This window comes from Triturus cristatus, chromosome 11, assembly GCF_964204655.1.
Source record: "Triturus cristatus chromosome 11, aTriCri1.1, whole genome shotgun sequence".
In the NCBI taxonomy this organism is placed as follows: Eukaryota; Metazoa; Chordata; class Amphibia; order Caudata; family Salamandridae; genus Triturus; species Triturus cristatus.
The window spans coordinates 801,307,211-801,320,395 of NC_140594.1; positions in this window are offsets into that span (position 1 = coordinate 801,307,211).

Consider the following 13,185-nt stretch of genomic DNA (forward strand, 5'->3'; position numbering starts at 1 on the left):
AAAACAAGGAGAAATTATTAATTTCTCCTCGTTTCGCCAACTTAAGACCAGGATTTTCCTGGTCTTAATTTTGGCGCTGCCTCCTATGTACGCCATCCTTGTTAATAGGGGGCAGCATCAAATACAATGGGTGTTGAAGTGGAATGCCCACCACAACACCCACTGCACGCCCCTTTCACGCTAAGTTAGCGTGAAAGAGGGCCTTATGTAACAAGGCAGCGTTAAGCCACGTTAAGTGGCGTAACACTGCCTTGTATAAAGGGCAAGGCCCCTATCGCCACAGAAACGTCACAAAAGGTGACGTTCCTATGGCGATAGGGGCTTGTACCTATGCGATAAGGGCTTGTACATATGCCCCTATATTCGGCAGGTGGTGTAAAGGCAAGATGGCAGCGGTAAACCTGACCCTAACTACCTTGACTTACTCTGCCAAACTCTAAATCAGGTCCTTTGTTCAGAAGAATACTGAACAGTGTGGACTGCTTACAGTTGCCTGTGGTTGATGTTCTCTCGCAAAGTCACCAATAACAAGCAACAGCACAGGAATATATTTAACCCGTTCCGTGCTCATGACGGAACCACTCCGTCATGAGCCACGGGTGCGCTGTGCTCATGACGGAGTGGTTCCGTCATGCTGCGGCCGTTGGCGGCCGCTCCGCCCACGCGGCGCTAATTCCCCGCCTGTGCGGGCGATTAGCGCAGTGGGCGGAGTCGTGACGGAACCACTCCGTCATGAGCACAGCTCGCCCGTGACTCATGACGGAGTGGTTCCGTCACGAGCACGGCGGCACCGCAACTGCCCCCAAACCCCCCCAGCGCCGCGGCGGAATTCCTGCCGCGGCAAAGGGGTTAAAATATTTAGACATTTTCAAAGGTTTATTCGAAGGTGTATAGTCTTATCACTGGGCGTGTGAATTGCAATGAAATGAGCAGTTATTACAGGTTGTACAGATTTCTTAAATGTATTATAATATTTAACTGAATGGGTTCTTCACTAGATGTTACTAATATGTGATTGTCCTTTAACTGAAATGATCTGTGGTAGAAGAATACTCGTGATTTATTTTGTTTACGTTTTTTGTGAAACTGATGTTTTATGGAATTAAGCAAACGGAGCATGAGAAATGCAAGACAGGCCGCTTTGCTATATAGTTTCCTTGTCATCTCTGCTCTCGGTGCTGTGAGATTGATCTCAGCACACACCGGTAATCATAATACAAAATGTGGAAAATGTATTTTACCACGAGATTGATTACAAATGGAAGTCTTACAAAGCCTGTGATTGAGATTGTTCGCTCCTAATGAAAGTATGCTGAGCATTTGTGGGTTTAAGTTTAACAGCAAAGCTGCCCACACAGACCTATTGTTTCCAGTATATATATAGGTGGGCTGAGGATCAGCCCATTTCAATCACTCGCTTTTTTTGACAAACCTCTTTCAGCTATCAACATGATACTTTTTCAATCACATCTTGGCTCAGTCCAAAGCAGTAGAGCTCTTTCGCCTAATGCTATTGGCTGTTTGAGTGTATTGTTCAGTATCCAGTAGAGTGCATGCAGACATGTTTACTTTACATGTCACTGACTCTCCCTTTGTCTACTCCTCATTGTTAATGCACGCACAGATGTGCACTTGTACATGCCTGTCTTTACATGCATTGCTACATATACACAGACCTATTGACTTTGTAATGCTTATTGAAAAAGAAGCTAAACATGAGCAAATAACTGCAGAAGTAAGAGTATAAACACACTAGCAAAAATAAATAATAAAAGGACCATTCAGTTAAGAGTACATCTGATCTGATATGTGCACAGTTGCATTTGACTTGGTGATACCACCGGAATAAAAGTATGCTTGTGTATGACTCCCATTCTTTTTGGAAGGTTCGGAAGTGCCCCATGCCCACACTGTTTACACATTTCCATCTTATGTAAACCCAAAGATGGAGCCTGGCCCGCAGATTGCGAGTTTGAGTTAATTTGCAAACAAATAATGGAGTTACAAACCATCTAAACCCAAGAGGAGATACAGAGGGGCAGATTTACAAGCCCCTTGCGCCACTATTATGTCAACGCAAAAGTGGCGCAAGGGACATGTAAATCTGCCCCAAAGAGTGTAGCTTGTCTGATCTGCACACACTACACAATAACCTATCCCCTGCTCAGACAAGAGTTAGATACTCCTATTATGCTTCGCAGGTTACACCTGGTCGTGCCCACTATCAGGATTAGCAGCAATGCCCTGGGGCCCCATTGTTCTCGGGCTGTACATGAGGGCACAATAGGCAGCATATGACCCCTGTGAGTACAGAGAGACATCAAGTCAATGTATGTTTCGCAATTTAGACCTAAGAGCTAAAGATCAAAAATAACATAAAAAGTGAAGTGACACAAAACACACAAATAGAATCAACATGATAACAGATAGCACACAGGACATCAACCCTAACACATTTACAGCGTAGTGCTTTTACAGGCTCACTGAATGATAGACACCAACACCCCCATTTATGTGTACCCCATTAATTTGACAACTACTACACAATTAATGTACAATGAGCATTACATAAAATAGTTTATGACTGTTAAGGGTTTTTCAATAATAATAACCTAAATGGTATTGTTTTAAGTACTTATTGCATCGCACTCTATTGCAGGTGCATTTATGTAGTGCTTCATTCCAATATCTTCCTTAGTCTCTACATGCTCCTTCCATCTAAGGATTTTTAGGAAACTATTTCCATTCCTGACAGGACTGCAAAAGACTTGCAGTTGTCGCTGCCTTATAATCCAACTTAGGCTATTCCAACTCCATTTCCCTGAGACTTTCTACCTTCTCTCTAGATAAATTACAATCTTTCTAAAACACGGCAGTCCACATGATTTCGAGAGCCCCTACAGTCGCCCAATCCCTCCTCCTTCTTCTTCATGTTTGTTGGCTCCTCATCAAACACCCTATTTATTGGTGTCACTGTGCCAATCACTATGCATTACATTCAAAGCCCTTCAGGGCAAGACTTCTACTTTCATTATAAACTGCTCTAAGAGATATAATCTTTGTTGGGTACTTCGTCATTCTAGAGTTCAATCAATCAGTATTTGTAAAGTGTGTTAATCACCAATGGGGTATCCAATTACTACATTGGAGGGGGCGCTACTTGTATATCCAGGTCTTGTGGCCACTCCTGAATCCGGCGAGGGAGGTGGAGATTCGGAGAGTTAACTTACTAGTAGTACTCATAATCAACAAAAGTAAGATCGATGGCCGTAGCTTCTCAGTGGAAGCTCCTTATCCAAGCCACCCTAAAACCACCTTTCTTTTATTCAGAGCCCTCCGTGGCAAGACTTGTACTTTGATTATACACTGAACTAAGAGACATAGGGCCTCATTAGGATGTCAGTCGGAAAGCCCTGATCCTGCGAAAGAATGACAATGCCCTTTCAATCTTGACTCCGTTCAGGCACATGTTCTCATTTATGTTCCGGGAAAGTATATCCCAATGGCTGTAGGTATTGGATAACCTTCATAACAGTAATTCCTTTTTAGGCTGTATGTATAATTAAACTGACAATCATTTGGTTTTCGAATTATTCTAGTTGTCAGTTTCTGAGGTAATTATTTGGCGGTCATAGTGATCAGAAAGCACCATGTTGAGAAATGCCATTCTTTGCAAGTGGCAAGTTTGAATCCTAGTGAGGCAAACTCATCCATTTATCCTTCCAATGTTAGTAAATAGAGTGACATTTGGGTTATAATATGTTATTCAGGGTGATTTAAGTGTGGTACGAAGATACATATATCTATATATATATATATATATCTATTACCTACTGCCAGTCGCCAGTAGGTAGTTATAGTTAGGACCTATTTTCCATAGGAAATCCGCAACATTCTATTTGGAATAACGTTGGCGCCGATTGATGAATCTACGCAAAAGTTTTCAAACTTTTGGGCAGCTCCGGTCCGCTCCTATCCTGAAACTTTCACGGTGATTCGTCAAGCGGGAGCCGAGAAAAAAGGGGGGTCCCAAAACACGTTTTCCCCATGCATTTTCCCATAGGACCTGTTGACGCAGCTACAGCCCGAACTGCTGAATGGAATTACACCAAATTTGGCAAAGAGGTAGTCCTCAGTTCAGACTCGTGGCTTTTGCTTAAATGGTGTAAATCTGTTCCGTAGTTCCTGAGAAAATTAGAGTTCAAAAGATAGATATATCTGGGCGGAGCCTAACCACACATCTCATCGTGAGATCTGATTGGCTGTCAGCACTTCATCCAAGAAGTGTTGGCAGCCATCTTGGGACCAATATACATGATAGGACCTCATTAAAAAGCATTGCAGTTAATGCAAGGTTTTAAGACTTTGGTTACATTATAAATCATTTGTTGATGGTACCACACTCATTTAGGAATTGTTCTAAGGTGATTTTACCATGTGAAAAAGCCTTCTGCTGTGATATCATGAATCATGTTTGAGAGAAAACAATTTTCTCATGCTTTTCCCACAGAGGTTTGGAAGGTGATCTATAAGCTAAACTGAGAGCATATTTTCTGTAAATTCACATTATCTTTCTCAGTCATGTGAGAATGAAGTCTGACATTCTCAGCAAAACATGTACATCCAACAAGGACAGAGACTGTCAATTGATTCCTTTGTGTTCTACTGCAGCTTCCCAGAGTGTTCTAAAGAACAACTAGAGTGCTAACATTCAGAATTTATGGCAAATGTGTGACACATCTGAATGCCTTCTTGATGGAACCAAAGTAAAAAACTGAAAGTATTTCCTACTGAGGAGATTGCAGTAAATGAGGAAATTAGGAAACTTCATAACAAATAAATCTCCCAAGATGGCCACCAGAGACAAAAGAGCCCAAATGTAGCCCAAATATCACCCAGATGTAGCCCAAGTATAACCCAATGACAGAATGTTCCAGAGTGTTCTAACAAACAACTAGAGCACTAACAGTCTTACTTATGACAAAAGTATGGCACACCTGAAGCCATCTTTATTGGAATAAAGTGGTAACACTTAAAACATTTAATGTACAAAGGAACAAAATGAGGGGGTTCATTTTGACAGAGACAAAAGAGCCCAAATGCAGCACAAATATCACCCAGATGTATCCCACATGTAGCCCAATGACAGAAGTGTGCAAAACACTTATTTTTTGTGTATTTGCAGTTTTATATAGTGCAGACTTGTCAGGTATTGGAGTGCTTTACATGAGCATTGGTTACATCACACAAGATCAAATTCGTTTTGGTTGTAGACATTGGAAGATTAAGTCATTTGACCAGAATCACAGAATGTTGAGCTGAAGCAGAAACTCCAACCTGGTTCCCCAGTTGCAAAGTCTGCAGCTCTGGAAGTAACACCACATCCTCTCCCCTAAGTGCAACATTTAATCAAGTGGTCAACTGGATAAAAAAACATAAAGATTACAAATAATTTAAAAGTTCTTTGTCGGTATTTGAAAACTCAGAAAATATGTCCTCATTTTAGTTTTTTAGAGCACTAATCATAATTTTGATGCAAATAAGACCCTCTCATATATGTAATTTCTAAAGGAAATGCTCTAGGTATTACAGTTTTGATCACATCAAGATGACGTCAGGCGTTCAACACTTTTGTAATAAATATAGAATGTTAGCAATCTAGTTGTTCATCGGGATACTGTTGAGAGGCAGAGGCCAGGGGCACGGACTCTGAAAATTGAAGGCAGGTAGGAGAGTGCAGAGGCAACAATTTGACCGCACTGGGCAGGCAGGAAGGGCAGTGGCAGCACAACAGACTATGGAGGGCAGTGGAAATGGGAGCAGGGGCAACAAACTAACAATACAGGACTGGCAAGAGAGGCTGTGGCAATATAATAGACCATTGTGGGCAGAAGGAAGAGGCAGTGGTAGTACAACCATACATGCCAACAGACCCATTTCAGCCAGGAAACGTCCAATGTTTTTAAGCTCAAATGGGCTTTATTTGATCTGTCTCCTGTCTACAATCTCCTCTTTTTCAATGTAACTCAAAGGGGAAAATCAATACCCCAGTTTTTTTTCAAAATCTCCCTCTTACCAAGTTCAAAATGTTTGCAAGTATGGTACATTGGATCATGGAAAGCAGGAGGAGTTGGGGTAGGGACATGGACTCGGATAACAGAGGACAGGAGGGACATGGAGAGGTGCACCAAACTGACCCTACAGGGCAGGCATCAGGGTTTGCAGCAGAACAATACACCACACAGGGCATGCGGGACAGGAGTGCAGCACAACAATCCATAGAAAGCAATATGGAGGGGACAGGACCATGCACATGGACAACAGAGAACAGAGGGGAAAGAGGCAATGGTAGCTAGCTGACCATAATGGACAGACAGGAGAGAAAGCTGCAGCATAACAGACCATAAAGGGCAGAAGGGACCAATCAGGGGCATTACAATGGAACAGACAAGCCAGGAGGGAGGGAATAGGGGTCTGCACATGGAAACAGAGGTCTGAGGGCAAGGGGGCAGGGCAGGAGCAGCAAGATGACCATGGAGGTCAGGCAGGATGGGCACTAGAAACAAGACACACCATGGAGAGCAACAGTGAGACTATGATGGCATACACACAGACCATGGAGGGAAGGTGTGAGGGGGTCAGGGGCAGCTAGCTGACCACACAGGGAAGGTGGGAGGGGCCATGGCAGCACAGAAGACCATGCATGGCAAGCAGGAGGGTTAGTGGCAGCACAATGGCTATGATGGGCAAGAAGGAGGGTGCAGCGGCATGCACAAAGGACCATGGAGGATAGAAGGGAGGGTCAGGACCTGGGCACAGACAAGAGAGTTCAGGGGAAGGGGCCTCACAACAGACCGCACGGGGCAGGCAGGAGGAGTGGTTGCAGCCCAACAGACCAGGAAGGGCAGAAGGGTGTGGCAGTAAAATGGACCATGGAGGACAGGAGGAAGGGGATTGGGGCATGGCATGTGGACAGGCAGGGTCGAGGTGGTAGGGACAGGTTACAGTCATCTGACAATGCTAGGCAGGTGGGAGGGGAGTGGCAGCTCAACAGAACACTCAGAGTAGATAGGAGTGGCAGGTCCATGGAACATGGTGGGCAAAAAGGATGGAGCAGGGGCATGCACAACGACATCGGAGAGCAGGGGGAAGGAGAATAGGGGCAGCAAGCTAAGCACAGAGGCTAAGCAGGAGGTCAATGATGGGCCATAGAATTGGGCAATGGAGGGCAGGAGGAGTGGACTGGTACATCATGCTAAATGGAGGGCAGTGGCAGCACATCAGACCATGCATGGCAGGAGGGAGGAGGCTAGTCCATGGATTCAGACAACAGAGGATATGGAGGAGGTGGATGGGGCAGCAAGCTAACTGTTCAGAGAAGGTGGGTATTAGGAACTTTATTGTTTTTAAAATGTGTGTCTGTGCGAACTACTTAAAATATGAACAAGTATGCAGCATAATCTCACTTTTATTCAGGAAGAAGAGGACGTTTGTGACTGTGACTCTGGGCTCACTTGGCAGAAACATCCCCTGACCCTCCACCCCCATCGCAAAATGTAATGCCCGTGAAAAGGGTAGGTGGACACAGTGTTATATAGAACATAGTCCTGAGAGCACGATTGAAAATGGAAACTAGATATAGTATATGGTATAAACTATGCACCAAAAAGTGTGATATAAGATGAACCGGGGCGTGAATTATAATATGCAATACATTGTGCGCAATGACAGATTGCGCGAGATAGCACAGGCACTAGCGCGTGCTATGCGATATGCGCCTTGGAGTGTAATATGCACAGGGCAGTGTTGTGTAACCTAACTAGTCTCTAAAGGTGTAATATAAAATATGTGCTGGGGAGTGTAACGTTGCATATGCACTGTGACAAAGATATGGATCTCAGATTGTAATGTGTATGGCATAGCGCTGTGCGTTATAACATAGGCATCGAGGAAGTCACGTTAGATGGGGCAATATAACCCGTGCGAAGGCAAGTGTGGCATGACATATTCACGGGGTGGTGTTACAGTGCACATGGGCTAGAGCAGGGGTCTCCAACGAGTAGCTCAGGAGCTACTGGTAGCTCACCAGTACCCTCAAAGTAGCTCTCAGAGGTGAAGTCAATCCCAGTATCTCATTCAGAGAGTCTATGCAGAGACTCTAAGCATATTAAAAAAGGCAGCACTTCTCATCTGAAGGTCTTTAGCCAACCCGCCTACGGCAGGGACTCATATTAACAATCATACACGCACGGTGTCTGCCTATTGAGTCACATGCGGTACAAAAGGGGGTGGTGATGGACGGAGCATCAGAACCAATCAAACACTCACACCCAGTCAACAGATCTGGGTTTGATCCATCACCGTTCTTTAGCCCACTCTGCCACCCCAGTTCAGACATGGCCATATGCAAATCAGTCTGACCCTGTGCCTCATGGGAACAGTCCAGCCCGAACTGCCAAGCCATGCCTTCCCTGGACCGGAAACAAGCTTCCTAGGACCGGTTTCTGGCATTTCAGCCGTCTTCAGCCAGGCTTGCTTGAATCCAGTGGCAAAGTGAGCAAGGGACTCACGTCTGAGCATACCCTGCCAACTTATGGCGAACAAAGCGGTACAAAAGGGGGTGGTGATGGACGGAGCATCAGAACCAATCAAACACTCACACCCAGTCAACAGATCTGGGTTTGATCCATCACCGTTCTTTAGCCCACTCTGCCACCCCAGTTCAGACATGGCCATATGCAAATCAGTCTGACCCTGTGCCTCATGGGAACAGTCCAGCCCGAACTGCCAAGCCATGCCTTCCCTGGACCGGAAACAAGCTTCCTAGGACCGGTTTCTGGCATTTCAGCCGTCTTCAGCCAGGCTTGCTTGAATCCAGTGGCAAAGTGAGCAAGGGACTCACGTCTGAGCATACCCTGCCAACTTATGGCGAACAAAGCGGTACAAAAGGGGGTGGTGATGGACGGAGTATCAGAACCAATCAAACACTCACACCCAGTCAACAGATCTGGGTTTGATCCATCACCGTTCTTTAGCCCACTCTGCCACCCCAGTTCAGACATGGCCATATGCAAATCAGTCTGACCCTGTGCCTCATGGGAACAGTCCAGCCCGAACTGCCAAGCCATGCCTTCCCTGGACCGGAAACAAGCTTCCTAGGACCGGTTTCTGGCATTTCAGCCGTCTTCAGCCAGGCTTGCTTGAATCCAGTGGCAAAGTGAGCAAGGGACTCACGTCTGAGCATACCCTGCCAACTTATGGCGAACAAAGCGGTACAAAAGGGGGTGGTGATGGACGGAGCATCAGAACCAATCAAACACTCAAGAACGGTGATGGATTAAACCCAGATCTGTTGACTGGGTGTGAGTGTTTGATTGGTTCTGATGCTCCGTCCATCACCACCCCCTTTTGTACCGCTTTGTTCGCCATAAGTTGGCAGGGTATGCTCAGACGTGAGTCCCTTGCTCACTTTGCCACTGGATTCAAGCAAGCCTGGCTGAAGACGGCTGAAATGCCAGAAACCGGTCCTAGGAAGCTTGTTTCCGGTCCAGGGAAGGCATGGCTTGGCAGTTCGGGCTGGACTGTTCCCATGAGGCACAGGGTCAGACTGATTTGCATATGGCCATGTCTGAACTGGGGTGGCAGAGTGGGCTAAAGAACGGTGATGGATCAAACCCAGATCTGTTGACTGGGTGTGAGTGTTTGATTGGTTCTGATACTCCGTCCATCACCACCCCCTTTTGTACCGCTTTGTTCGCCATAAGTTGGCAGGGTATGCTCAGACGTGAGTCCCTTGCTCACTTTGCCACTGGATTCAAGCAAGCCTGGCTGAAGACGGCTGAAATGCCAGAAACCGGTCCTAGGAAGCTTGTTTCCGGTCCAGGGAAGGCATGGCTTGGCAGTTCGGGGTGGACTGTTCCCATGAGGCACAGGGTCAGACTGATTTGCATATGGCCATGTCTGAACTGGGGTGGCAGAGTGGGCTAAAGAACGGTGATGGATCAAACCCAGATCTGTTGACTGGGTGTGAGTGTTTGATTGGTTCTGATGCTCCGTCCATCACCACCCCCTTTTGTACCGCTTTGTTCGCCATAAGTTGGCAGGGTATGCTCAGACGTGAGTCCCTTGCTCACTTTGCCACTGGATTCAAGCAAGCCTGGCTGAAGACGGCTGAAATGCCAGAAACCGGTCCTAGGAAGCTTGTTTCCGGTCCAGGGAAGACATGGCTTGGCAGTTCGGGCTGGACTGTTCCCATGAGGCACAGGGTCAGACTGATTTGCATATGGCCATGTCTGAACTGGGGTGGCAGAGTGGGCTAAAGAACGGTGATGGATTAAACCCAGATCTGTTGACTGGGTGTGAGTGTTTGATTGGTTCTGATGCTCCGTCCATCACCACCCCCTTTTGTACCGCTTTGTTCGCCATAAGTTGGCAGGGTATGCTCAGACGTGAGTCCCTTGCTCACTTTGCCACTGGATTCAAGCAAGCCTGGCTGAAGACGGCTGAAATGCCAGAAACCGGCCCTAGGAAGCTTGTTTCCGGTCCAGGGAAGACATGGCTTGGCAGTTCGGGCTGGACTGTTCCCATGAGGCACAGGGTCAGACTGATTTGCATATGGCCATGTCTGAACTGGGGTGGCAGAGTGGGCTAAAGAACGGTGATGGATTAAACCCAGATCTGTTGACTGGGTGTGAGTGTTTGATTGGTTCTGATGCTCCGTCCATCACCACCCCCTTTTGTACCGCTTTGTTCGCCATAAGTTGGCAGAGTATGCTCAGACGTGAGTCCCTTGCTCACTTTGCCACTGGATTCAAGCAAGCCTGGCTGAAGACGGCTGAAATGCCAGAAACCGGTCCTAGGAAGCTTGTTTCCGGTCCAGGGAAGACATGGCTTGGCAGTTCGGGCTGGACTGTTCCCATGAGGCACAGGGTCAGACTGATTTGCATATGGCCATGTCTGAACTGGGGTGGCAGAGTGGGCTAAAGAACGGTGATGGATTAAACCCAGATCTGTTGACTGGGTGTGAGTGTTTGATTGGTTCTGATGCTCCGTCCATCACCACCCCCTTTTGTACCGCTTTGTTCGCCATAAGTTGGCAGGGTATGCTCAGACGTGAGTCCCTTGCTCACTTTGCCACTGGATTCAAGCAAGCCTGGCTGAAGACGGCTGAAATGCCAGAAACCGGTCCTAGGAAGCTTGTTTCCGGTCCAGGGAAGACATGGCTTGGCAGTTCGGCTGGACTGTTCCCATGAGGCACAGGGTCAGACTGATTTGCATATGGCCATGTCTGAACTGGGGTGGCAGAGTGGGCTAAAGAACGGTGATGGATTAAACCCAGATCTGTTGACTGGGTGTGAGTGTTTGATTGGTTCTGATGCTCCGTCCATCACCACCCCCTTTTGTACCGCTTTGTTCGCCATAAGTTGGCAGGGTATGCTCAGACGTGAGTCCCTTGCTCACTTTGCCACTGGATTCAAGCAAGCCTGGCTGAAGACGGCTGAAATGCCAGAAACCGGTCCTAGGAAGCTTGTTTCCGGTCCAGGGAAGACATGGCTTGGCAGTTCGGGCTGGACTGTTCCCATGAGGCACAGGGTCAGACTGATTTGCATATGGCCATGTCTGAACTGGGGTGGCAGAGTGGGCTAAAGAACGGTGATGGATTAAACCCAGATCTGTTGACTGGGTGTGAGTGTTTGATTGGTTCTGATGCTCCGTCCATCACCACCCCCTTTTGTACCGCTTTGTTCGCCATAAGTTGGCAGGGTATGCTCAGACGTGAGTCCCTTGCTCACTTTGCCACTGGATTCAAGCAAGCCTGGCTGAAGACGGCTGAAATGCCAGAAACCGGTCCTAGGAAGCTTGTTTCCGGTCCAGGGAAGACATGGCTTGGCAGTTCGGGCTGGACTGTTCCCATGAGGCACAGGGTCAGACTGATTTGCATATGGCCATGTCTGAACTGGGGTGGCAGAGTGGGCTAAAGAACGGTGATGGATCAAACCCAGATCTGTTGACTGGGTGTGAGTGTTTGATTGGTTCTGATGCTCCGTCCATCACCACCCCCTTTTGTACCGCTTTGTTCGCCATAAGTTGGCAGGGTATGCTCAGACGTGAGTCCCTTGCTCACTTTGCCACTGGATTCAAGCAAGCCTGGCTGAAGACGGCTGAAATGCCAGAAACCGGTCCTAGGAAGCTTGTTTCCGGTCCAGGGAAGACATGGCTTGGCAGTTCGGGCTGGACTGTTCCCATGAGGCACAGGGTCAGACTGATTTGCATATGGCCATGTCTGAACTGGGGTGGCAGAGTGGGCTAAAGAACGGTGATGGATTAAACCCAGATCTGTTGACTGGGTGTGAGTGTTTGATTGGTTCTGATGCTCCGTCCATCACCACCCCCTTTTGTACCGCTATTGAGTCACATGGTCACCTTTATCCAGTCTCGGACTAAGTCACAAGGTGATTGGCCATGTGGTAGTCCCCTGCTTTATCAATTTCACCATGTGTGTGAACAGTGGGCCATAAATGAAGAGTGGCAGCGGTAGCCTGAGCAGTAATCAGTGCTGACCCACTAAAGTGTGGGACTGCAGGAGTCAGAGTGAAAATGTTTCAGTTGGGTGCATGAGCAGCCAAGGGTTGAGGAAAGCTATGATCCTGAGCAGAGAAAATCTCATCTGCATTAATCTATGTGTGCGTCCATTATAAACACTGTTGCTTCCTGTAAGCTACACCTGGTATCAAGGACTACCAAATGGGTATTGTCTGTGGCACAATTGTGTCAGTTCATGGCATAATAGTGCCAATGACATAATTATGGCCATCCTTTACTATTTTGGGTATTCGTTGTCTAGTTATAGTATACCGTCAGCCATCAGTGACATATTAAGAGCATGACTGCACTATATTTAGGTGTCCCTGATATAATTTTGGCTGCCTCTTGCATAATAATGACCATGACTAATAATATGGTGGCCATCCTGGTCTTATGGTGTCCAGACTTGGCACAATTTATACTGGTGGGCATTATTGGCATTATAAATGTAAAATATAAATTTGATACTTGTATAGCGCACTACTCACCCGCAAGGGTCTCAAGGCGCTTGTACAAATACCACTGTGGAACCCATCCTGGCTTTCCCTGTGAGGCGTCCACTCCTGGGCACCCCCAAGGTGGAGGCCAGGCATCCTTAGC